This window comes from Cetorhinus maximus, chromosome 19 (assembly GCF_964194155.1).
Source record: "Cetorhinus maximus chromosome 19, sCetMax3.hap1.1, whole genome shotgun sequence".
Lineage (NCBI taxonomy): Eukaryota > Metazoa > Chordata > Chondrichthyes > Lamniformes > Cetorhinidae > Cetorhinus > Cetorhinus maximus.
In genome coordinates this window covers 93,105,473-93,133,313 of record NC_135897.1, presented here as the reverse complement: position 1 = coordinate 93,133,313, position 27,841 = coordinate 93,105,473, and the positions used below count along the sequence as shown (strand labels likewise).

The window sequence follows — 27,841 nt, the reverse complement described above, 5'->3', positions numbered from 1 at the left end:
CAAAAAGGTCAGGTTTTCTGGATTTGTTTGTATACACACATTTTTAGTGAGGTTTTACGAGCCTTGAAGTGAAAAGATGGGTTACAAAGGGGTTAGTAGTTTAGTGATATTGAGAAAAAAACACAAAGTAGAAAAAAAATGTGCTGTTGCCTAGTGACAGGGGTCCACTGACACACACAAACACACACAAGGAAAGACAGAAAAGAAGTTCAGAGTGTGTATATCAGAGAGTGAAGACAGGAGTTCTAAGGCCTCTGATAAGAAATCCTGCAAGGCTGCTGGGGAACTGAGATTAGGAGACTCGGGTGTTTGTTCTGCAGTTGAAGTCATAGTGAGTTTTGAGTGCGGTTTTGGGTGTCTCAGGGAGAGATACCAGCTGGGGAAAAAAGCATCTAGTTAATACTCAGAAATCCACCGGAAGATAACCGCTTGCAGTTGGACCAGCCCAAGCAAGAAGCCTTGGTGTTAAGATTGTGGTAAAGCTTCACTGGGTTTTGTGTCGGTAAAGTTATTGCTGGGATAAAAGGAAGAGAGTGAGTTTGAATTGTTTTCTTGTGTTTGCAATGAGATCTTTCCAACTTTTTTGTCTGGTGTAATATAATTCATTTTTCCTTGTTTAATAAATGTTTTATTGTTTATGTTAAAAGTTAATCAGTAAGCTTCTGTGAATTTGTTCAGTAACTTTCCTCAAGTTAGGATCCTAAAGTTAGGATCTATCAGCCAGGTTTCACCCCGGAATCTGACTTGTCCAGTATTAACTTCAGCTGGGATCATAACAATGAGAGAGAATCTAGCAATCTCCCCTTGACATTCAACAGCACTATCACTCAATCGCTCACCATCAACGTGCTGGGGTTACCATTGACCAGAAGCTGAACTGGACCAACGATATGAATAGTGTGGCCACAAAAACAGGGCAGAAGTTGGGAATTCTTCGGTGAGTAACTCACCTCCCAATTGCCCAAAGCCTGTCCACCGGCCCAGGAACAAGCTTAAAAAAAAACCTGGCAACATTGATCGATAGAGGATTATGGGCCAAGGCACCTGGAGAACTGAGGGCCACCCATACTCTTCTCTGAGTAGTTCCAATTAGTCCAGCCAGTCAGGAGCTCAATAATGAGTTATGCAGATGGATAATGAACACAGGACAAACCTAAATTCAAATGAACGCACTCAAAATATTGTTCCAACTGCTTACAGAATTATAAAATGATTATGCCACAGAAGGAGGCCATTTGGCCCGTCATGCCCATGTCAGCTCTGTGCATGAGTGCACCAGCTAGTCCCACTTGCCTCACATTTTCCCCGTAGCCAGCAAATCTTTTCTCTTCAGTTAACTATCCAATTCCCTTTTGAAATCTACAACTAAACCTCACCACACACTCAGGCAATGGATTCTGGATCCTAACAACTCACTTCATTTTTTTTTTATTCATTCACAGGATGTGGGCTTCTCTGGCTTGGCCAGCATTTAATGCCCATCCCTAGTTGCCCTTGAGAAGGTGGTGGTGAGCTGCCTTCTTGAGCTGCTGCAGCCCATGTGGTGTAGGTACACCCACAGTGCTGTTAGGGAGCGAGTTCCAGGATTTTGACCCAGTGACAGTGAAGGAACGGTGATATATTCCCAAGTCAGGATGGTGAGTGGCTTGGAGGGGAACTTCCAGGTGGTGGTGTTCCCACCTATCTACTGCCCTTGTCCTTATAGATTGTAGTGGTGGTGAGTTTGGAAGGTGCTGGCTGAGGATCCTTGGTTAATTCTCGCAGTGCATATTTTTATAAAAAGTTTTTCCTCAGGTCACCTCTAGATTTTGTGACAATCACCTTAAATCGGTGCCCTCTGATTCGCGACCATCCACCAATGGGAACCATTTCTCCCTTTCTACCCTGTCCAGAACCCCTCATGATTTTGAACAACTATCAAATCTCCTCTTAATCTCTTTTCTTAGGAAAAGGGTCCCAGCTTCAGCAAGCCACCCACATAACTAAGCCCCTCATCTCTGGAAACGTTGTGATGAATCATTTCTGCACCCTCTCTTAACGCCTTCGCATCCTTCCTAAAATGTGGTGCCCAGAGTTGAGCACAATGGGCGGAATCATCCCAGAATTGCACTAAGTGTGGTAACAAGGATGGAAAACGTTGTTTTACCTGCCAGCCACAGTGGTGGGTTTTCGTGCTATATCATCCCATTCTGGGAGGGTCCTGCCTCACTAATAATGCAACCACAGGAAACACACCAGATCGCTGGCGGGGTGGCCTCTGATTCGCACACCCCTCTGTCACTTCAGGCCTTCAGTAATCCGGGCACCATACTTAAAGAGCGCCCCTGCACTGAGCTAGCACTCCCTCAGGGATCAGAAGCTGCTGAAAAGTCATGGCTGCCAAAGGGAGGAAACATGCCTACCTCGGACACCTACTGGACACAGTGGAGGCCTGCCCTGAAGTCCTCTACCCCTGATCTGTGCAAAAACCAGCAAGCAAGGTCACCAATCCAGCATGGAAGGTGGTGGCAGCAGTGGTCAGCGCCAACGCCCTGCAAAAGAGGACAGCCACCCAGTGCCAAAAGACGATCTCCTCCGTTCTGCCAGGGTAAATCACTCTTCTCATCACTCTCAACTCACACACTCACAAACCCAGCACACATCCACAGGGATCTCACTCACTGCCTGTTCGAGGGACATCACCATTCACTCACACACACATCTTCATCTGCCCTGCGGATCGGGTCCTCATCTCACCACCAACACATGCCAGGCATCCTGAACTGGCAGGTGCCCTGCTTACGTTCTCTCCATCTGTATTCATGCAGGATAAGCTGGCACAAAAGCAAGAGTTCGCAGACTGGTGGAGGAATGCCCGACATCAAGGTCCTCACGGACTCTGAAAATAGAGTCATGCAGCTGATCGGTGACGATCTGGACCGCTCCTGTGCTGACAGTAAAGTTGACGGTGCTCAACCAAGTGAGGATCCAGCAGTGCAACATCCATCAGAGAACCGTGCTGTGAGTGAGTTCCCCCGTTCTGCAGTCCCCTGCCATGCACTGATCAGGTCTCCACGCTTTCGCAGGCACATATGGGAAGCAGCCAAAGGGATCTACCAGCCAGGTCCTCGACTCAAGCCCCGAAGATACCTCAGAAGAAGAATCTGATGACACCCTAATTAAAGACTCGTCACAGCGCTCACCCACACCCTCCACCAGCGCAGAGACACACACCTCGGCGGGACCTAATTCTAGAGTAGCTTTGGGGTCACAACCTGGTGAGCACATGGCACTGTCTGATCCACAGGAGGCTGTGGCACGGACTTCCCAGATTTCCGGCACTCGGAAGACTGCTGGAGACCCTAAATCTGCTGAGTCTGAGTCAGATGAGGAGCCTCTGGGCTTAGTCATACCTCAGCTGCAAAGGCAAGATCGGGAACATCAGGAAGGGATGTCCGTTTCACTCCTCAGATTGCAAGGCACGATGGAGGAGTCTGTTTGCAAACAGCCTGAGGTGATAGCGGTGCCATGGCAATGCACCAAGGTCAACACTGGTTGGATGGTAGCCACCATGGAGACCTTTGTCCAGGACATCGGTCCTGCATTTCTGCGCGGGCTGAACTCCATTGCTGACGCCATAGTTGGCCCCCAACAGTGTCAACGCAAGAAGGCTGCAGGCAGCTTGATCTCACTCCAGCTTTCCCTTCTCAAGGGGTCAGCCAGGGGTCCTCGGGCACCCATAGGGAGAAGGATCAGCTGGTGCCACCCCGGGGCCATCAACTCAGGTGACTCGGGAGTGTCCGGCCCATCCGAATCCCCTCTTCCTGTGACCCCAGCAGCTCCAGCTCCACAGGCCAAGGAGCGTGCCACTGGCATACAGCAGGACCCCGAAAGCAGGCCTGGGCCCTCCAGGTCTCAGGTCTCCAGAGGACACCTGCCAAGGTCATTACAGGGCGTAACAGTCAGCAGGCTGCCTCCACCTCCACCTCCGCTGTGCATGTCTGGGGAGCACCAAGACGTAGCAGCAAGGTTAGGAAGTTTAAGAAGATATAGCTACACAGCCTGAGCACGGGTGTTAATCTCTTGTACTTAATGTTCACTATTGTAAATAAACACCCAAGAATATCTCCTTGCCTATGGCTCCTTGTTATGATGAGCAGGGTTCATGTCACTCAGATGTGAAAACCTTGGTTCCTGCACAAGATAAAGGCAGGTGTCTCCGTCCAGAGCCTCTTCCCTGTGCAGTGTGTAACCTTCAGATCAATGTGATGGTCCAGCTTCACACACACTGGACACATTACTGATACCTGCACCTCGATGGTGCTGGTCATTGCTGCCAGAATGTCGTGGGCAGGCAGCACAGAGTTAGGTCATTCTCTCTGTGTGCTCTCAGCACCTTTGAGGTGGGGCTGCCCCCCATCTCTTCAGCATCTGTGACCAATGACGGCTTGACCCTGAAGGGGACTGGTTCTAAAGGCTGACAAAGGATCATGTGCATTTAAAGTTTCACGCCTGCATCTCCATGATATGACCCTGATCACAAGCGAGCTGCCCTCAGCCAGACTGGAGTCAGACATCCACAGAGGCTGTGTGAAAACTTGTGTCCTCACTGTATGTCGTCATCATCCTGGATCCTAGCGACTATTAGGCCCTCCGCTGCATCTCCATGACATGAGCCTGAGCACTGAGGGTATGTGCGCTGCCATCAGCCACACAGGAGTCAAATGTACACAGCTGCAAGGTGAGGATGTCAGGACTGTCCTCACTGCATCTCGTCGTCAACCTATGAATCTTGCAGCTATGAGGGCCTTCCGAGTACACCTGCCTCATCTGGCCAGTGCGATGGCCTCATCGCTGGCAACTTTGCCTTCGAGGACCTCATCATCGTTATCCCCTTCAACGTGCTCCTCATTGGAGGAGGTGTGCAGTTCTCCCATTTTCTTTTCAGCCAGGTGCTCCCCCCGCCGTTGCAGCGCCAGGCTGTGGAGTGCGCAGCAAGCGACAATGATGCGGGACCCCTGAGGTGGACTGTATTGCAGTGCTCCAACGGACCCTTCGAAGCACTGGAACCTCATTTTCAATGTGCCTATCGTTTGCTCCACCAAAGTCTGGAGCCTCGATTTACTGTCGCTCTGCTGCAGTCTGAGGCCCACCACACGACCATCATTTACCACATCCTCAGAGGGTAGCCCTTGTCCCTGAGGAGCCAACTCTGCAGCCTCTCTGGACCCTGAAAGACATCAGGGATCTGAGACCTGCTAAGGATGTAGGACCCATGGACGCTCCCTGAGAATCTTGCGCAGACATGTCTGATGCATAAAAGGGACAATGACAGTCTGGATACATAATAGGCTGAGTGAGCATCATACAGGATCCTGCGCTTTATAAATTGAGGCATAGAGTACAAAAGCAAAGAAATGATGGTGAACCTTTATACAATACTGGTTCGCCCTCCACTGGAACATTGGCTGGAATTTTCCGCTCCTGTTGGCGTTGGGCATCTTGGCAGGTGAGGGGGGGTGCGGGGAGTGGAGAACCATATGGCGAGAAGGCCAGAAATCAGTTTTACGCCATCGTCCGCTCCACCCGTCAATGGCGGACTGCGTTAGTTGTTGACGAACGTCGGGAAACTAATTTCAATACTTTAGCATCTCATTATAAGCCCCGCTCGCCAGAATCATCCCCCCCCCCGCCACCCATGTCAAATTAACCGCCCACATCAGCATGGCTTCAGAACGGCGTGCTTCACCACAGCCTTTAAAAGGTGTGCAGCTGGCGAGCTGAACCTCGAGGGGAAGTTGGAGGCGAGTGCACACGACCTAGCGCAGCGCTCATGGGCATCGCCCATAGGACATCAAGGAAGAGGCGCTATGCAGTTGCGGAGGCACAGGCAAGTTGCTTTATCCCAGCTGGCTTCAGTCCAGTGCTAGGGCAAGGGCTTCAGTCCAGTGCCAGGGCAAGGGCTTCAGTCCAGTGCTAGGGCAAGGGCTTCAGTGTGGGTCAGACCAGGGTGGGCTTGCAAGGCAGCACAGACTGAAGCAAGTACACAAGCACATGCCGGGGGTTGGGGGCTGGGGGGGGGGTGTTGGTGTGGTGGGGGAGGGGGGGGGGGGCAGTGGGGGTGGCAGGGGGGGAGGTGGGGGTGGGGGGTAGGGTGTGGGGGGGTGGAGGGGGAGGGGGAGGCGGGGGGGAGGTGGGGTGGGAGGGTCGGGGGGGGAGGGGGTGGGGTGGGGGGAGAGGTGGGGAAGAGGTGGGGGAGGGGGTGGGGGGAGGGGGTAGTGGGTGGGGGAGGGGGGTAGTGGGTGGGGGGGGGGAGGGGGTGGGGGTGCGAGGGAAGCGGCCACACACTTGGAAAAGCTTGTCAAAAGTGAGTTTTCTTTCGCAGCTGAGACTGCTCAGCTGCAGCTTCGTTACACGTTTGTAGTCGGGCCTCTGAAGCTTTTCTGTCCACTCAAGCAACACAAAAGCATGAAAGTGCCACCAGATGCTCCAAACCCTTCCACCCATCAGGCACAGACTGCAAATGAATGTATGTTTTAGGGGGTAGCAGAGCAATTGGCTGATTGGACACCTTTGCAAAGGGCGGCCATGGCGCAGTCAGTGGTGGAGGTGCTCACAGCCTTTTGCAACGTCTTTATTAAGGTTTAGACCATCGATCATGGCTCAAGCTAACAGCGCAGCCTTACAGTGCAGGTTAGGAGAATGCCTGCCCCTGAGCTGAGAGCACAGCATACCGTCCAGTGGGTGAAGCTGCCGCCAATCGGTCAGGTGGAGTGCAGCGGAGATGGGTGGGGTTTCGGACAGCCAATGAGAGACTACACACTGGCCATCCCAGTGGTGGTCAGCACCCTCCTGCAGGCATGCAGGGGCGTTCAGACTTCATTAAGAAAGGTCCTTAGGACACATGTGCTAATTCACACATCTCTCTCTTTGATCCTGGCAGGAGGAGAACATCAGGATCATGGAGCCTGGTGATTTAGCATTTTGCCTCATAACTTACAGGGAGCAGAGAAGAAGAAGAAGAGAGCGGTGGGGGCGCCTGGCTTGGCTAAAGGAGGAGCACTTCCCTCAAGATGAAGAGGCGGCAGGGCCTGCTGCACACGCAGCTGAAGATCTGCATCGAGTGGTCGCTGGCAGGTGTTTCTCTCCACCCAGGGTCTGTAGACAGCACTTGTCATTCCTGCAGGTGACTGAGAACCAGTGTCACTGAAGACTGTGCATGTCTAGGGAACTGGGTCAGTCGCAGGATTTGGTGCCAAGGGGACATGGCGGCATCCACTGCCATCAGTCTTTCGCGATTGGGATCAGATCTTTGCAATAACGCATGAAATAAAAACATTTAAGGAAAATAATTGTCCTCAAGGTGTCTAGTTCGCAGTTTTCACAGAAAAATATACAAGCTCTAGAATGCAATCCCGTAACATCTGGTTAAAAACCTGGAATATAATTTAAGTTATTGGTGGTAGACTCCTGGTTGTTCAAGTATGTCCAATCTCTAAGTGACTTCATCATCTTCTGTGGGTTCTCTCAAGACTGAAGAGTCCATTGGCAGGGACATCCGCAGAACTGGCAGTTCATGTTGTCATCCTTGGTGCTTGGGGTAATTTCTACAGCTGTGCCATCCCTGACCTTCACCTGGGCACGTTGGATTTTGTGAGCTTGGAGGACATGGTCCTTGAAACCTGCCGAACCAAATTTTAGTGCTTTGGGCTTCCACGTGGGCCAATTGGCTGCAATCTTTTCCCCAGAAAGGTGGTCTGTGCTGCAGAAGTTTGTAAAGCTGTTTTTTCGGATGACCTTGTATCATTTGTGCTGATCCCTTTTGGTACTGCTTGCCCCAAGACAGCCCCGTACAAAAGATCTGCTTGAGGTGGGAGAGATGGCCTGCCCGTCTAAGCTGAATTTTCTAGAGGGTGGTCTCCATGCTGTTGAGCCCAGCACTGTTGGAGGACCTCATTTTTGTTATTTTGTCCTGCCATCAAATTCTCATGACAGGGCTTGGGTATCATTGGTGGAAGTACTTTAGAGATTTGATGTGGTGTCTGAAGCAGACGCAGGATTCTGTACCATATAGTAGGGCAGTAAGGAAAATGGCCTGGTAGAGTTTGATTTTAGTCTTCAGCTTAATGCCATGTTGCATCCAGGCACAATCACAATCAGCCATAGGCAGGAATTGCTTTCTGGATGGGTGTATGGGTATCTTCATCAATAGTGGCATCTCCAGAGAGGACAGTGCCAATGTATGAGGATTTGTTTTACAATCTCGAGCCTGGTGCCATCAATGGTTATGTCTGGCGCTTCTTGGCGTGTGCCTGGTGCTGATTGAAACATAACCTGGGTCTTAGAGACACTGATTGGAGACCGAGCTTTTTGGCTGCACTTGCGTCTGTTCTCCACAGTCTGGATGTCCCCTTGTTATGGAGAGCTGGAACACAGCCATCTGCACACAGAAGCTGTCTGATTACTGCCTCTGCGAATTTGGTGGAGGCACACGAGCTGGAGACGTTGACGAGCTTCCCTGAATGGAACCTAATGTTGATGCCTGCAGGCATATCTCTGGTCGCTTCCTTAAGAATTGCAGCAAAGATAAGATTCAAGAGTTGGGAGACATGACACATCCTTGCCTTACACCACTGGTTACCACAAAGGCTTCAAATATCTCACCACAGGCACAAACGCATCCAACAATGTCATCATTCAGTCGGTGCAGGATTTTAACAAACTGGTTGGAACATCCTAGCTCGGAGAACAAGGGCCATAGACCAGGTCGACTCACTGTCAAAAGCTTTAGTTAGGCCTTTGAACAGCATATATAGATATTGATGTTGCTCTCAGCACTCATCTTCTACTATAAACATCATATTAGCTGTCCCAAGATTAGCCCTAAAACCACACTGTGATTCCAGAGGACATCATCTACAAGGCTGCCTAGTAGATGGTTTAATAGGACCCTCGTGTGGATCATTCCTGTGATTAAGAAAAGATTTATTCCACGATAGTTGCCACATACGTTTTTGGAACCTTTTCATTTTAGATGCTGACCATTTTTTGTTCTTTCATGAGATCTGGGTGTCACTGGCAAGGCCAGCATTTGTTGCCCATCCGTCATTGCCCTTGAAGTGAGTGGCCATTTCAGATGGCAGTTAAGAGTCAACCGCTCTTTGAATTTAATTAATAAATTAAATTGATTAATGAAAAAAAATCTGGAATATGAATCACAGAATCACAGTGCAGAAGAGGCCCTTCGGCCCATCGAATCTGCACCTACACGTGAGAAACACCCGACCTACCTATCTAATCCAATTTACCAGCACTTGGCCCATAGCCTTGAATGTTATGACGTGCCAAGTGCTCATCCAGGTACTTTTTAAAGGATGTGAGGCAACCCGCCTCCACCACCCTCCCAGGCAGTGCATTCCAGACCGTCACCATCCTCTGGGTGAAAAAGTTTTTCCTCACATCCCCCCCTAAACCTCCTGCCCCTCACCTTGAACTTGTGTCCCCTCGTGACTGACCCTTCATCTAAGGGAACAGCTGTTCCCTAGCCACCCTGTCCATGCCCCTCATAATCTTGAACACCTCGATCAGGTCACCCCTCAGTCTTCTCTACTCCAACGAAAACAACCCAAGTCTATCCAACCTCTCTTCATAACTTAAATGTTTCATCCCAGGCAACATCCTGGTGAATCTCCTCTGCACCCGCTCCAGTGCTTATCCTCACTTATCACCTGTTGTGGTCACTTTGACAAACGGACCATACCATCTGTTCTTTCCCTATCTGTTGAAGAGCACACTTAATCTTAGTTGTTATCGCCGTCCTCTGATTACAGTCTGGCTCCAAGGCCTTTCTGTTGTTTGCAGGCCCTTAAGGCTGTGCAAGGTTCATCTGGTAACCTTTAACTGCCAATGTGCTTGGAGATTTTAAGTAATTCATTCCCTTTCAATAAGTTCTTACTGTACCCCTATATTCCCCCTAATAATTACTGTATCCCTATATTCCCCCTAATAATTACTGTACCCCTATATTCCCCCTAATAATTACTGTACCCCTATATTCCCCCTAATAATTACTGTACCCCTTTATTCCCCCTAATAATTACCGTATCCCTATATTCCCCCTAATAATTACTGTACCCCTATATTCCCCCTAATAATTACCGTACCCCTATATTCCCCCTAATAATTACCGTATCCCTATATTCCCCCTAATAATTACTGTATCCCTATATTCCCCCTAATAATTACTGTACCCCTATACTCCCCCTAATAATTACTGTATCCCTATATTCCCCCCTAACAGTCCCCCCTTTTGGCCCTCGGCCTAGCCCAAGGTAGCCAACGACAGTGGTCCTGTCCGTCCCTTTATGCACCACTGCCCATTGATGCTGGCCAGTCATCCAGCTTTGGGTTGTAAAAGGTATCGTCAGACCATCTGTATCATCTGGCCCTTCAATTCAGGCCTCAGGCTTACTAAATTCCTTCTCCACCTGTTAAAACTCCCCCAGCGCCAGCTTTTTGTGACTTCCGGGTGCGATGAATCATGCGATGTATGTTAGATAAATAATCAATATTAGATGAAGTATCACTAGGGAATGGGAGATAATCTGAATCCAGGGGTTTTTCTGTACATTTGAGTCCCAGTTCCACCACCACCATGTGAAGGAACCTATGTGCTCGATATCCTCTTTTAAGGCTCTAACCTGTTGCTGCAGTTTATAGTAAGTTCTGTATATCTGCTGAGCCTGTCTTCAAATCATGGTTAGGCGCTCGGGTAATAAGGGAATTTCATAGGAGAACTGGTTCAAATACTGTGTCAGGTTATCCTTAAGGCTTTCCTTGACCTGAATAGTAGCCGTTCCTCTCTTGCATATTTCGACCAGTTCCACTTTCCCTACTCTTGCTGGTGCCTGTGGGTGTGGGCGCACTGAATGATTGTAGATGGGGCATATCCAGTTGTTCCCACATTGAATCTTCTGCTGCCATGTGATGATACAATATCTCCCATTCCCTGCATATGCAACATGGGTCGGTTCTTTTGCAGCCCATATAGTTTCCACTGTACAGTTTGCTGCTGCTTTAAAAGCACTTTGCTTCATCTGTGTCATACATTGGGTGTGCACATACTACTGCGGTGGCCTCTACACTCTTCTAATGTGGTGCTAACTATATTCCCTTCTATGTTTACTGCATATGGTGGATTGACATGATACCTAATATAATAATCCTCCCGTATAACCCCAATATTTTCTACTCTAGATAATGTCCTTCCGGGTGTTGACATAGATATGACAGGTATTACTAATACAATGATAAAAACAATAAGCTAAAAGCTACTGCGGATGCTGGAAATCCAAAACAAAAACAGAATTACCTGGAAAAACTCAGCAGGTCTGGCAGCATCGGCGGAGAAGAAATCAGTTAACGTTTCGAGCCTTCATGGCCCTTCGGCAGAACTGAAGCATAGTTAGAAGAAGGGAGAAATATAAACTGGTTTAAGGTGGGGGGGGGGTGGAGAGAGACGTTGAGGGTGTGGTGATTGTGGAGATGAGCAGATAATCAAAAGATGTCACAGACAAAAGGGTCAAAGAGGTGTTGAAGGTGGTGATATTTGTCTAAGAAAGGTGCTAATTAAGAATGGAAGACAGGATATTCAAAGTACAGCTCTAGTGGGGGTGGGGTGGAAAGAATAACAAGGTTTTAGTTTTAGATTTAAAAATAATGGAAATAGGCGGGGAAAGAAGAATCTATATAAATTATTGAAAAAAAGGCGGGGGGGCGGGGGGGGGGTGGGAGGGGGGGGAGAAACGGGGTGGGGATGGGGGGAGGGGGAGTTTAAGATCTAAAGTTGTTGAATTCAATATTCAGCCCGGAAGGCTGTAAAGTGCCTAGTCGGAAGATGAGGTGCTGTTCCTCCAGTTTGCGTTGGGCTTCACTGGAACAATGCAGCAAGCCAAGGACAGACATGTGGGCAAGAGAACAGAGTGGAGTGTTAAAATGGCAAGCGACAGGGAGGTTTGGGTCTTTCTTGCGGACAGACCGCAGGTGTTCCGCAAAACGGTCGCCCAGTTTGCGTTTGGTCTCTCCAATGTAGAGGAGACCGCATTGGGAGCAACGAATGCAGTAGACTAAGTTAGGGGAATTGCAAGTGAAATGCTGCTTCACTTGAAAGGAGTGTTTGGACCCTTGGACGGTGAGGAGAGAGGAAGTGAAGGGGCAGGTGTTGCATCTTCTGCGTGGGCATGGGGAGGTGCCATAAGTGGGTGTTGAGGAGTAGGGGGTGATGGAGGAGTGGACCAGGGTGTCCCGGAGGGAACGATCCCTACGGAATGCCGTCAGGAGGGGTGAAGGGAAGATGTGTTTGGTGGTGGCATCATGCTGGAGTTGGCGGAAATGGCGGAGGATGATCCTTTGAATGCGGAGGCTGGTGGGGTGATAAGTGAGGACAAGGGGGACCCTATCATGTTTCTGGGAAGGAGGAGAAGGCGTGAGGGAGGATGCGCGGGATATGGGCCTGACACGGTTGAGGGCCCTGTCAACGACCGTGGATGGAAAACCTCGGTTAAGGAAGAAGGAGGACATGTCAGAGGAGCTGTTTTTGAAGGTAGCGTCATCAGAACAGATGCGACGGAGGCGAAGGAACTGAGAGAATGGGATGGAGTCTTTACAAGAAGCGGGGTGTGAGGAGCTGTAATCGAGGTAGCTGTGGGAGTCGGTAGGCTTGTAATGGATATTGGTGGACAGTCTATCATCAGAAATTGAGACAGAGAGGTCAAGGAAGGGAAGAGAAGTGTCAGAGATGGACCATGTGAAGATGATGGAGGGGTGGAGATTGGAAGCAAAATTAATAAATTTTTCCAGGTCCCGACGAGAGCATGAAGCAGCACCGAAGTAATCATCGATGTACCGGAGAAAGAGTTGTGGGAGGGAGCCGGAGTAGGACTGGAACAAGGAATGTTCCACATACCCCATAAAGAGACAGGCATAGCTGGGGCCCATGCGGGTACCCATAGCCACACCTTTTATTTGGAGGAAGTGAGAGGAGTTAAAGGAGAAATTGTTCAGTGTGAGAACAAGTTCAGCCAGACGGAGGAGAGTAGTGGTGGATGGGGATTGTTGGGGCCTCTGTTCAAGGAAGAAGCTAAGGGCCCACAGACCATCCTGGTGGGGGATGGAGGTGTAGAGGGATTGGACATCCATGGTGAAGAGGAAGCGGTTGGGGCCAGGGAACTGGAAATTGTTGATGTGACGTAAGGTGTCAGAGGAATCACGGATGTAGGTGGGAAGGGACTGGACAAGGGGAGAGAGAAGGGAGTCAAGATAACGAGAAATGAGTTCCATGGGGCAGGAACAGGCTGACACGATCGGTCTGCCAGGACAGTTCTGTTTGTGGATTTTGGGTAGGAGGTAGAAGCGGGCCGTCCGAGGTTGGGCGACTATCAAGTTGGAAGCTGTGGGAGGAAGATCTCCAGAGGAGATGAGGTCAGTGACAGTCCTGGAAACAATGGCTTGATGTTCTGTGGTGGGGTCATGGTCCAGGGAGAGGTAGGAGGAAATGTCTGCGAGTTGACGCTCAGCCTCCGCGAGGTAGAGGTCAATGCGCCAGACAACAACAGTACCACCCTTGTCAGCGGGTTTGATGACAATGTTGGGGTTGGACCTGAAAGAACGGAGTGCAGTGAGTTCAGAGAGAGACAGATTAGAATGGGTGAGAGGAGCAGAGAAATTGAGACGACTAATGTCACGCCGACAGTTCTCAATGAAAAGATCAAGAGAAGGTAAGAATCCAGAGGGAGGGATCCAAGTGGAGGGAGAATATTGGAGGTGGGTAAAAGGATCCGTTGAACGGGGAGAGGACTCCTGCCCAAAGAAGTGAGCACGGAGACGAAGACGGCGGAAGAAGAGTTCAGCATCATGCCGAGCCCGAAATTCATTGAGATGAGGGCGTAAGGGTATGAAACTAAGTCCTTTGCTGAGCACTGAACGTTCAGCATCGGAGAGGGGAAGGTCAGGGGGTATAGTGAATACGTGGCTGGGGCTGGGATTGGAAGATGGGGTGAGGACGGAGGGACAGGCAGGGGTGGAGGGTCCCAGATGGGTGTTGGAGTCGATGAGTTGTTGGAGCTTGCGTTCCTTAGCACTTGAGAGAAAAAGAAAAAGTTTCTTGTTGAGGCGACGGATGAGGCGAAGAATAAAATGAAACTGGGGGCACGCGCAGCTTTGAAAAAGGGTGCGGCGGTGCTGCTGGAGGGAGAGGTCGAGTGTGTTCATATGGCGGCGCATGGCACTGAGTGTACTAATACAATACTAATACAATGCCTATTAGCATATTACTATTCACTATACATTCAACATTCATTCTATATACACATATTAAACCTCTGAGCTGGCAACCGGTCAAGTCATGATCCTTGTGTTGTGAAAGATTAAATAAATGTTCATTAGTTACCCATAAAGGAACTACCCCTTCATTAATCTGTCTTAAATTCTCTCAGACTTGTTCAAGTGCCCAAGATCCATAGATGCTGCAAACATCATTTTTGCTCGCTTCGTCTGAAATATTTTTCCCTATTTCAATCAGTTTATTGATAGTCCCCGCATGACTTTCGAGCACAGTAGCCAGGTTTTGGATTAACCATGTCATGTCCTGGTCTGTATTTAATTGGGTGTTATGAGTTCCCTGTCCCCGCTCTAGAATCTCCTTAAGCTTAAAGCTCAGGGTCCAGACCTTCTGGTCAACAGTTGCCAGGTTCTGAATTAACCACTGATGTCCCTATATTGAATATTGTAGTGGCACCGTTTATCAGGCTGCGCTTAACGCAGTTCCCTCCCAAGCCTGATCGCATCTCGCCGTTGAACTGAGATGCTTCAGTCATCAACTGGCCTGTTAGAGCCGTATATAGTGCTCGAATACGGGTTGAGCACCACTGGGGTGGGGCAATTCCGGATATGTTCAAGACTACGGGTACCAGCTCGTGGTGTACATCATCATACAAAACTTCTGATTAACCAGCACCAAACCATTCGTCGGTCCTGGATGCATAGTCGGACAAGGTGTGTCAGTCGGTTTGGTTTGAGGGGTTTCAATTATCTTTACTCGGACTGTGGAAGTAGATGTGGAAGGTGGCTGGATAGTGGCGGACCTCCCACGCCCAATCTGAAGTAAACCCTAACTACAATTCGAAAGCACTTGTTTTCCTACTGTTACATTTATCATTCCCCGTTGCGTGTCGCGTTCGGCACTGTCCGTGCTGTACCAAAGTTCCTCCTGCGGTGCAGGACAAGCAGTGATGATCCTCGACCTTGTTGCCAGTACTGACACACCCACGATCAGGATCGTAAACCTATGGAGACATTAACATCGGCCCCCGTTCTCCAGATTACCGCTTGGTCAATTGTCATGTATCTTTAACTGTGTGTAATGCCTCCATTTACTTCCCTTTCTTATATCTACAAGTGCCCCTATATCACCTGTCATAATTACCTCGTATGGTCCATGCCTGTTCGCTCCGAGCTCACCTTGACCATCACCTTATTCCACACTTGGTCCATTGTTGCTCTTTGGATTTGCCTGTTTCCATATCCTTAATCACCCGTCGGTCTCTGACTTCCTTCCTTAAATCCTGCAATTACTGACTTATTTCTCTCACATAGTCTCGCATCCTTCCTTTTATTGGTCCTACATCTCCCCCTCCTACTATGATTCCCTCGGGTAACTGCATTGCTCTCCTTGCCATTATTTCAAATGGGGTGAACCTGGTGGTCCTGCTTGGGGTAGTCCTAAGGCGCATTAGAATATTGGGCTGTTCCCTGTCTCTTGAATTGTTTTTGTTATTGATGGTTTTTTTTGAGTTCAGTTCATCCTTTCCACCATCCCTGAGCTCTGTGGCTGGTAGGGAATGTGGAATTTCTGTTTAAATTTTAATTTATATACTTCTTTAATGACTCTCCCGGTGAAATGAGTTCCCTGATCTGAATCCATCTGGATAGGCCCCCTCCACTCCTTCCAGTCTACTGTCTCTTGCTGCTGTCCCACTTCGGACCTCAATTCCTTAAACTGCCAACACAACTCTACAATGCACCTTCTTATCCTATCTTTCAATGGCTCAGTGTCTTCACTCCCAGTGACAGTTCTCTCTGGGAGCTGCTTAACTCTGTCTGTTATCATAGTGTTAATCCTGTGGTCTTACTTTTTGTACCTCGCAGGCTCATTAATAGAATCAGTAATACATCTATTTAGCCTTTTTCCAGCTTTCCCTTTACCTGTATCCATCTTGTGGTAAATTGTTGTTAAGTATTATTTCTCCTTACCTTTCAACTTCTGAACTACAGATTCCACATAGTTTTACCTCTAATAAGTTTTTTTCCCCTGACCATGATCATCCTAAGATTCTCTTGATTTCAGTTTCTCTATTGTCTTGATTGTTTAAAATGTTTCCTTGCTCCTTAGGCCGTATTAACTATTCCGTGTCAATGAGGATCTCTGTCTCTAGGTCTTTGCTTATCTCCCCCTGTGCGTTTCCAATATCTCAGTTGATGGCCAGATTATCAAATTCACTTCCCTTAAAACAGTTTGTATATTGTGTCCTCTTCCCCTAACGCTTTCTCCTACTTGCCTCATACCATTTTACACATGCAACAATCTTATCTTGTTCAGGTTGCCTGGAGAGACTTTAAAATAAATAAAATATTCTCATAACAGTTTTAAAAACAGAAATCAGGTATTGACATGTTTTGCTTCCTTATCTTCTTCTCAAACAACATTTTATTGTCTCAAAAGTAACCCACTAAATTGTGTCTGACCCGTTTCTTTTAGAATTATCCCAGATTCATTAACTCGGCCAAAAATTGGATTTCTGCCAAACTTTGTCAAGGTCTTGAGCTTAGCTTCATATTTTAGGAACAGACTTTACAAATTCAAAAGAATGCAGCATTTGAATTATTGCCAATTGTTGTCAAACCTTTTAAAATGAAAATTCCCTTTTGAGAAATTATCAGGAACCAAACCACAAATTTTAAACTATGTAAGAAATGTAATTTACGCTATCAAAATTAAAACTACCTCTTTCTTATGTGTATTGATTTATATCCAAGTTATAATTCCCGTATGTTTATCGACACATTCTTTATCTTAGATAGCATCTTAGTGATTCAAAAGTAACCTGTTAAATTACACTGCACTTTACATCTGAAGATTGTCCCAAATTCAAATTACTGTGCTGTTGGGATGCAGATTTCCTTTCATATTTAATTCATCTCTTCAAAAGAAACCCCTTTTTCTCCATTGGAACCACCTAGACCGTGTGTTTATACCTTTTGGTTCTCCTGGAATCCCTTGAACTTCAGGTAATTTTCCCCTCAGAATTTTAGAATACTAACTCGTCTGAGTTAATGCAACTTGTATGTATCAATCCCAATCAGCTTGGAAGCTGGTGATACTAGTCTGTAAGGGGGCGGTACAAAGGTTGGTTCATCTAACCCTGTTTAATGACTTAAAACTCTCATATTCTAAACGAAACTTCAAATAGCAGTGGGGGAATAAAGGGACGTATAGGGACAATCAAACTGACGAAAGCTCACATTTCCCTAGCTCCTGCCTGTCAGTACTTATTAACTCCCTAGGGGTACCCCCCTTTTCTCTCTCTCTCTCTCTCTCTCTCTCTTCAGCACAAGCAGCTCTTGTAGTGGACCTTTCAGGTCCCAATCATCCTTCCACATTTTCAGGAAAATCCCATCATCCCACACGGGATGCGGTTGTCCTGAAAACTGTACATACATCTCCCACTTCCGCTCTGCATAGTCCATTACGGACTCACCCTTCTCCTGTACTACGGACGTTATACACCCCCAATTCGTTTCTCCCTCCCCCAAGGCTTCCTTAACCACCTCCTCAAAGTCCCCGTGCAGGGCTGTCGCCTGATCCCGATCTGGGACGTCCCCAGGTTTCGCCCAGTCACCACTTCCAAACTGCAGGGGTAATCTTCCCCAGATATCCCCTGGGCATTTCACCTTCACCAGTATGTGGGTATCAAGGCGGTGCTTTGCATGGAAATCTTGCATTTCCCGCAGTTTGGTCCAGTTTCGGTTGTTATGCCGAGTTTTAAGTCTCAGCAGTTCTTTAAGCAAAACCTGCTTCTCCCCTGGGCTGAATGGTACATGCTTAACCTTCTCCGTAACCCTCTCAATCTCCTCATCCTCCCCCTATTCCCCAGCCCCCCTTTCTCCCTTCGGTTTTTAATTCGCCTTTCCTGACTTTACTTTTCCTAACAGTTTCTGCCATAGGGGCCATGAGATTCAACACGCACAGTGGGGCAGTTGGTTCATATGAGGGCGGTTTTGTCCCAACTCCATCATAGGTTTCTCCTTCGGAGCTCTCCTCCTCTTGATCAGTATCACTACAAGCTGCTGCCGCCACTGCTCTGATCTGTCCTGAATCTGACTTTGTCTCTCTCTCTCTAATCGACTGGAACTTAGTATTAACCCGTCTGCACAACTGCAGGTACAAGATAATAATAACCATCACCCCTTTCTTTTCCTTATCCTTTTCCTGCTCTATCCACCACTGTTTTTGTTCTCCAGGGGTTCCCTGTGGGTCCCACCCCTCCTGTATTTTTAGTGATTAGTTTTGACTGTTGTTCCGCTATGAACCTCGTAATGGAGTCCAGGGTTCCCCAGTCGAGTTCCATCGCGCTGTTTTGTTTCCCTGACGGCATTCTGTTCTTATTCCCGTCTATCTCTGCGCGGTACGTTCGCGTGGTCCTAACAACTTAGTTACTTGTGGTATGTGCGGTTTCACTGGGTCCTGGCCTCCCTGCACGGCTTTGACTAAGGTTATATTTCAAACCGTAACCCGCCAGCCTGGCTCTGCCTCCTCTCTCCGGTAATGACCGGCCCTCCCTGCACGGCTCTGGTCCCGCTAGCTGCCTGCGTGGCTCTGCCCCTTACCCCTGGCGCCTCCTATCTCCTGTCCTGAGTTCTCCTCCTGATTCTTTGATACTTGACCGGACCGTTCTCGGGTAGGCTTACTGCGCTAACTACGGGTGGTAAATAAAATATACTCACCCACTTTGCAGAGCCATCCCGAGGATCCGATCCAAGTATCCTGCCAACTACGCCAAAATGTTGTGGTAACTTTGACAAACGGACCACAGGAGACTCAGGTACAGGTCACGATCATTTATTCGAGCAATTGCAAGGAGAGAACCATCTCAAGGCAGCTTGAGGTAGCACTCTGCTAAACTACAAGTGTTCATCATATTTATACATTATTGGTCACGTACAAGAACAGTTTCCAGATTCCAATCTCGTCAACATATAGGTTTACATTACAAGACATCTCTGGTAACAAGTACATCCCTATTTGTTTTCACCCAGGCAGAGACCTTACCATCTGTTCTTCCTCTATCTGTTGAAGAGCACACTTAATCTTGGTTGTTATTGCCATCCTCTGACTACAGTCTGGCTCCAAGGCCTTTCTGTTGTTTGCAGGCCCTTAAGGCTGCGCAAGGTTCATCTGGTAACGTTTAACTGCCAATGTGCTTGGAGATTTTAAGTAATTCATTCCCTTTCAATAAGTTCTTACTGTACTCCTATATTTCCCCCTAACATCACCCCACCAGCCTCCGCGTTCAAAGGATCATCCTCCGCCATTTCCGCCAACTCCAGCATGATGCCACCACCAAACACTTCACCCCCCGGCGGCATTCCGCAGGGATCGTTCCCTCCGGGATTCCCTGATCCACTCCTTCATCACCCCCTACACCACAACCCCCTCCCACGGCACCTTCCCATGCAACCGCAGAAGGTGCAACACCTGCCCCTTTACTTCCCCTCTCCTCACCGTCCAAGGGCCCAAACACTCCTTTCAAGTGAAGCAGCATTTCACTTGCACTTCCCTCAATTTAGTCTACTGCATTCGCTGCTCCCAATGCGGTTTCCTCTACATTGGAGAGACCAAACACAGTCTGGGTGACCAATTTGCGGAACACCTTCGGTCTGTCCGCAAGCATTACCCAGACCTCCCTGTCGCTTGCCATTTCAACACTCCGCCCTGCTCTCATGCCCACATGTCCGTCCTTGGCCTGCTGCAATGTTCCAGCGAAGCTCAACGCAAACTGGAGGAACAGCACCTCATCTTCCGACCAGGCACTTTACAGCCTTCCGGACTGAATATTGAGTTCAACAACTTCAGATCATGAACTCTCTCCTCCATCCCCACCCCCTTTCCAATCCCCCTTTTTCCAATAATTTATATATTTTTATATATTTTTCTTTTCCCACCTATTTTTAAATTTATTTCGATCTATCGTTTTATCTCCACCTTTTAGCCCATTTTGATCCCTTCCCTCCACCCCACCCCCACTAGGGCTATCTGCCACTTGCTTGTCCTGCTTTCAACCTTTAATGTCACCATTAGCACATTCTTTAGACAATATCACCACCGTCAACACCCCATTGTCCTTTTGTCTATGACATCTTTGGCAATCTCTTCTTTGCCTCCACCTATCACTGGCCCCCTATCCAGCTCTACCTGTCCCACCCCCCTCAATCAGCTTATATTTCACCTCTTTTCTATACTTCCTTAGTTCTGATGAAGAGTCATACAGACTCAAAACGTTGACTGTGTTCCTCTCCGCAGATGCTGTCAGACCTGCTGAGTTTTTCCAGCTATTTTTGTTTTTGTATCATAAAAATGGAATTTGACTGGCTGCGATGTCCCATCATCAGATCAGAACGACATGAACAGGGATGTCCAGCAGAGGGAGCTGTAACTTCAGGATCAAACTGAAGATGAACTAGTAAGTAGAACCTGTTATTAATAAGATTTAAATGCGTAACATTCAGCATGGAGGAGTGTTACACTAATATTGTGCGCTACCAGGGGGAGTTCAGCCCCCAGACACCTTTGACTATGGTGAAACGCTCAATTGTCAGTTTAGATTATATGCTTGTACGTTGACTGGGACTTGAACCCACAGCCTCTGACCTCACAGAGGATAGTGCTACCCACTAACCCACAGCCCTTCTCTGCCATAGCCAGTCTATGATCCCTACCTCCCCCATTTATGTTCAGTGTTTCTTTTTCTCCACGGGACTTTATTTTAATTTGAAAGGTGTTAGTAAATTGATTTGTTGAAGATGGATGTTTTTCAAATATTTTGGGGTATATGGTGGCATTCTGGAAAGAAGGCTGTGTGTGTGTGTGTGTGTGTGTGTTTAATTAAACTGGGTAAGATTAGTAAAGACACTTTGTCTGTAGGAGCAGAGAGATGAAAGGTAAAGGAGCTAGATGCATGCATTTGCAACTAGAGGCTGTGGTGAAGTTGAATGCACGAGTAAATAGGTTTGGTTTTAAAATTTGCATTAGGTGATAGATAAAGACCTTTCAGCTGTTAAATTTCAGAGGGAGTTTGGAAGTGACAAGGGACTTTTACAACTTACAAAGCTTTCATAAGTAAACAAGGGGAGGTCATTAAATTTTATTTGATCTGAAAATGGAGGGCAATAGGAAGACATGAAAGATTTTTATGCTTTGGAAAAATTGAGTTCAAAGAGGTGCTTAGAACAATGGAGCCTTAAGATCATTGGGAAAAAGGATATCTAAGGAAAGATGTTTAGTTGAGTTGCGCTGGCTGTGTGTGGGGGAGATGTCCTGGGACCAGCTCTGTGCTGAGATAAGTTGTGAATTGGAAGCAGCCATCCAGTTTCAAGCCAGAAAGGTCTTTGCTTTCAGAAAGCAGCCTGTTTCAAAGATCCTTCAGTTCCACGGCAGAGCGGAAGAGAGTGAGAAGGTGTGTGGCAGACCCTTTAACTACAGTGACAGCAGGTGTGCCTTGGACAATATCACTGGATTTTTATGGTTAAAAATCTATAAGGGAGCTGTCGCCAAGTAGTGCGTTTTGACCAAGTAGGTTTTTTGGGGGAATGTTTTGTAAGACTGTTTAACTGTGTCATTTTAATCTTGTGAAGCTTAAGTACTTTTTTTCTTCTTGTTCATAAATCTTTTAAATTTAAAATCCTAAAAGTGTTACTGAGATTCTGTGCTTCTGGGATCAGTTGTTTTCCCCTCGCTTTCAAAACACACAACGAAAGTTATGATCAGTAAGACAGCTTTCCCTCTGGGATTGGGCTTGTTCAACAAATAACATCGACTGCAGGGGTGACCACGTTATTGATGTGTGTGACAGCTTGCTCTACCCTCTGCTGCACTAACAGATACACTTTTTCCTTTATTCTTCCATGAGATGGGTGGACATTGCTGACAAGGTTGGCATTTGTTGCCCATCTATAATTTCCCTTGAGAGCAGTTAAGATTTTTTAAAAATTCATTTACAGGATGTGGGTATCGCTGGCTGGGCCATCATTTATTGCTCATCCCTAATTGCCCTTGAGAAGGTGGTGGTGAGCTGCCTTCTTGAACCGCTGCAGTCCATGTGGTGTAGGTACACCCACAGCGCTGTTAGGCAGGGATTTTTGACCCAGCGACAGTGAAGGAACAGTGATATATTTCCAAGTCAGGGTGGTGAGTGACTTGGAGGGGAACTTCCAGGTGGTGGTGTTCCCATGTGTCTGCTGCCCTTGTCCTTCTGGATGGTAGTGGTCGCAGGTTTGGAAGGTGCTGTCTAAGGAGCCATGGTGAGTTCTGGGAGTGTATCTTGTAGATGGTACACACACTGCTGCCACTGTGTGTCAGTGGTGGAGGGAGTGAATGTTTGTGGATGTGGTGCCAATCGAGCAGGTAGCTTTGTCCTGGATGGTGTCAAGCTTCTTGACTGTTGTTGGGGCTGCACTCATCCAGGCAAGTGGAGAATATTCCATCACACTCCTGACTTGTGCCTTGTAGATGGTGGACAGGCTTTGGGGAGTCAGGAGGTGAGTTACTCATCGCAGGATTCCTAGCCTCTGACCTGCTCTTGCAGCCATATTTATATTGTTAGTGCAGTTTAGTTTCTGGTCAAAGGTAACCCCCAGGATATTGATAGTGGGGGATTCAGCAATGGTAATGCCATTGAATGTCAAGGAGAGATGGTTAGATTCTCTCTTGTTGGAGATGGTCATTGCCTGGCACTTGTGTGGCACAAATGTTACTTGCCACTTCTCACCCCAAGCCTGGATATTGTCCAAGTCTTGCTGCACTTTGACATGGACTGCTTCAGTATCTGAGGAGTCGCGAATGGTGCTGAACATTGTGCAATCATCAGCGAACATCCCCACTTCTGACCTTATGATGGAAGGAAGGTCATTGATGAAGCAGCTGAAGATGGTTGGGCCTAGAGTGGGTTGTGGGTCTAGAGTCAGATGTGGCCAGACCAGGTAAGGACAGCAGAATTCCTTCCTCCCCTGAGGGATATTAGTGAACCAGGTGGGCTTTTACAATAAAAACAGCAAATGCTGGAAACACTCAGCAGGTCTGGCAGCCTCTGTGTAGAGTGAAACAGAGTTAACGTTTCGAGTCCAAAGTGAATCTTCTTTGGAATGGGTTTTTATGTTTGATGATAGTTTCATGGTTACCATTACTGAGACTAGCTTTCAATTCCAGTTTTTTTTTTAATTGAATTTAAATTTCACAATATGAACCCATGTCCCCAGAGCATTGGCCTGGACCTCTTGATTATTAGTCCAGTGACATCACCACTACACCACCATCTCCTTGAGCTTTAGATCGCTGATAATCAGATGTGGGTAATGAGTAAGGGAGTTAGGATGTAATTTGGAGTGGAGCCTAGATTTGTCCCGTTTGTTTCCCACCTAAGGTGGTGGGGGGAGTGGGTGGGGTGTGGCTCACTGTCCTCCTGCATTCTCTGACCAACCCTGGAGACATTTCAAAACCAGGGCAGTTGATCTATGAAGAGGAAGATCCCATAAGAAACAATTATGCAGCATGCTTTCATAACTCCAGCCAACGCAGGGCTTTTTGAAGACAATGAAGTTCCTCTTGTAATGTAGCAGCCAATTTGTGCACAGCAAGCTCCCACATACAACAATGTGATAATGACCAGATTATCCGGTTTAGTGAAGTAGGTTAAGGGATAACTATTGACTCAGAACACCAAGCAGAATGAATCCAAAGTAAAATAATGCAGATGTTGGGAATCTGAAATAAAAACAGAAAATACTGGAAATGCTCAGCAAGTCTCTGCAGCATCCATGGAGAGAAACAGCTCATGGCCTGAACTTTCACTCCCAAGTCAAGTTAGCAAATGGAAATTTCCCGACTCTGAAACCCTGACTTGGGAGAAACTGCTCCGACCCACCGGAATTTTCTTTCGGGGGTGGGGGGGGCAGATCTGAACTGGAGTTGGGCCTGTTGCCATTGGAAACAGTGCGGGGGTGGGGGGGCTGCTTAAAAGGCCCACCTTGGTAAGGCCCACCTTGGTAAGGCCCACCTTGGTAAGGCCCACCTTGGTAAGGCCCACACCTTGGTAATGCCCACCTTGGTAAGGCTCACCTTGGTAAGGCCCACACCTTGGTAATGCCCACCTTGGTAAGGCTCACCTTGGTAAGGCCCACACCTTGGTAATGCCCACCTTGGTAAGGCCCACCTTGGTAAGGCCCACCTTGGTAAGGCCCACACCTTGGTAATGCCCACCTTGGTAAGGCTCACCTTGGTAAGGCCCACACCTTGGTAAGGCCCACCTTGGTAAGGCCCACACCTTGGTAAGGCCCACCTTGGTAAGGCCCACCTTGGTAAGGCTCACCTTGGTAAGGCCCACCTTGGTAAGGCCCACCTTGGTGCTCTGGGACTTGGACAGAATTTCCCAGCCCCGTTGGCGTTGGGCGTCATGGTGGGCGGGGTCAATATGGCGAGAAGGCCAAAAACCGGTTTAACGCCTACGTGAAAGCACAGCGGGATCATCCGATGGTGTCCGTCATGTCGGAACACCAAACCCGCTGGAGGGCGGTGTGAACCCGCTTTGCATCCCGCTAATGAACTGTAAGGCCCAGTGCAAACCGTTCCCAACACCAGATTTACAGCTACGCCAGCGGGAAAACACACTGGCCCATAACATGTCTGGACAAATGTGATGTGCACTTACCGTTAGGGCCTTGCTCAGATCGTGGTCAGATGGTGACCATCATGGAGACCTTGGTCCAGGACATCGTTGGCCGAACTCCATCGCTGATGCCACAGTTGGCCTCCAACAGTGTCTATGTGAGAGGGATGCTGGGCATCTCCATCTCACTCCAGCTCCAGTCAGCCATGGGCCTTTGGGCACACATAGGGAGGGGGATCAGCAGCTGCGCACCCCGGGGCCATCTCCGCGAGTGTCCGGCCCATCCGAGTACCCTCTTTCTGTGGCCCCAACAGCTCCAGCTCCACAAGCTGAGGAGGGTGCCACTGCCACACAGCAGGACCCCAAAAGCAGTCCGGGGCCCTCCAGAGGATGCCCGCCAGGCAGGGTACAGCAGTCAGCTGGCTGCCTCCACCTCCGCTGTGGATTTCCACGGAGCACCAAGACATAGCGGCAGGGTTAGAAAGGTTAAGACAATGTAGTTGCGCAGCCTGGGCATGGGTGTTAATCACTTGTACACAATGTTCACTGTTGTAAATAAACTCCCAAGAATGTCTCCTTGACTTTGGCTCCTTGTTCTGATAAGCAGTGAAACCTTGGTTCCTGCAGAAGATAAATGCAGGTGTCTCAGTCCAGGGCCTCTTCCCTGTGCAGTGTGGAACCTTCAGAGCAAAGTGATGGTCCAGCCTCACACTCACTGGACACATTACTGATGTCTGCACCTCGATGGTGCTGGTCATTGCTGCCAGAATATTGTGGGTGGGTGTCAGAGTTCTGTCATTCTCTCTGTGTGCTCTCAGCACCTTAGAGGTGGGGCTGCCCCTCCATGTCTTCAGCACCAGTGATGCTGTGCTCCTGAAGGGCTCAGGTGCTGAAGGCTGACAAGAGATCAGGTGCATTTAAAGTTTCACGGCTGCATCTCTATGTTATGACCCTGATCACAGAGCGCAAGCGAGCTGCCCTCAGCCAGACAGGAGTCAGACATTCTCAGAGGCTATGTGAAGATCTATGGAGTGTCCTCTCTGCATGTTATCATCATCCTCCCGGAATCTAGCGACTATTAGGGCCTCCACTGCATCTTCATGACATGAGCCTGAGCACTGAGGGTATGTGCGCTACCATCAGCCACACAGGAGCCAAACATTCACAGATGCAAGGTGACAATGTCAGAGCTGTCCTCACTGCCTCTCGTCATCATCCTCCACAAATCTTGTGGCTATGAGGACCTCCCAAGTGCTCCTGCTTTGTCTGGACATCATCCCCTTCGATGTCCTCCCCATCGGAAGAGGCAGGCAGCTCTTCCATCTCCCCCTCAGCCAGATCCTACCCCTGTTGCAGCAGCAGGTTATGGAGTGTGCAGCAAGCTACAATGATGCACAACACCCACTGGGGACTGTATTGCAGTGTTCCACCGGACCTGTTGAGGCAACAGAACCTCATTTTCAACATGCCTATCGTTTGCTCCACCAAAGTCCAGATCGCGGCATGAGCCTCCTTATACCGCCGCACAGGTCCTCTGTGGATAACCCTTGAACCCGAGGGCCCAACACCGCAGCCTCCCTGGACCCTGGAAGATGTCAGGGTTCTGAGACCCGCTAAGGATGTAGGAGTCGTGGACGCTGCCTGGGAATCGTGCGTAGACCTGTACAATGCATTTGTGGTGGCCGCACACCAGCTGAACATTCAGCGAGTGGACCTTACGGTTGACGTAGTTGACTTCTTGCTGCCAGGGAGATCTAAGCGCGGTCGATGGCACCCTGTGAAAAACCAGAGATCTGCGCAAATCCCAGCGCTCTTGCTTCCTGGCTTTCCTGATCCCGGGCAAAACGCACAAAGTTCTGTCCTTCATGAAGGTGGTGTTTGTGATCTGCTAGATACATTGGTGTTTGGAGGCTTGCGAGAACCTGCACAATGTCACCTGTGGAGCCCTGGAACAAGCCACTGATGTAGAAATTGAGTACCATGGTCACTTTTGCAGCCACTGGCAGTGGGTGCACCCCATGTTCCCCTGGCAACAAACCCTGCAGCAGGTGGCAGATGTAACCGACCAGTTCCCTAGACACGCACTGTCTTCGGCAACGCTGGTTCTCAGTCACCTGCTGGAATGACAGGCGCCGTGTATGGACCCTATCTGGAAGGACTCTCTGTGCATCTTCAGCTGTGTGCGCAACAGGCCCTGCTGCACCTTCATCTTGAGCGAGGTGTCTCGCCGCACTCTTCTTCTCCTCTGCTTCCTGTGTGGTGGCCTAGACAACTATAGGGAGCCCACTCAGTATTGAAAGGGTTAATGGAGAAATTGAATTAAATGCTTAGGCCTAAGAGAAAAATACTGCAACCTTGAAGAACAATACCATCTTGTCTGACCACTGTAGGATGAGCCCTGAGACATTCCATGTGTCTCTCTCTCGGGCCGAATGTAATCAAAGTTGTGATAACCAAGTGTGTAGGCACCGCGCCTGTTGTGTAGGAATGGAAATTAACTAAAACATGGATTGGTCAGTTAACATATGCAAATAAGTGGATTGAGATGTGCAAAATTTACTGATCGGTTGTAAAATGCTTTTAAGCAAGTCTTTGTGTATTCTGCTTTGAGATGGTACAATAGCTCTCGTATTGTTCTCCCTTGTGCACAATAATAAATGGGGTTTCTATGTATTAATGATGCCTCGGTGTGATTAATCTCCGACAGTTTCTGGAGGTCCCACCGAGATGACTAACCCCCGGGGTTGAGTCACCGAGCGCCAGCGTTAGGACCTCGCAGTTCAAGGACTCCTCAGTCCGCGGCAGCCCCACTGGGGCTTCTGGGATTTGTTGACCTGCGATCTGCTTTTGCCTGCCTGTGGCTGACTCTC

General features: G+C 48.4%; 1 long non-coding RNA gene across 1 annotated transcript; it reads left to right on the top strand.

Annotated features, from left to right (window-relative positions):
* Positions 1-257: 257 nt before the first annotated feature.
* Positions 258-27,841, top strand: LOC144694041 (uncharacterized). The gene is made up of 3 exons (XR_013579639.1): positions 258-533; positions 20,704-20,774; positions 27,679-27,841. It is a non-coding gene; the product is annotated as an uncharacterized LOC144694041 (long non-coding RNA).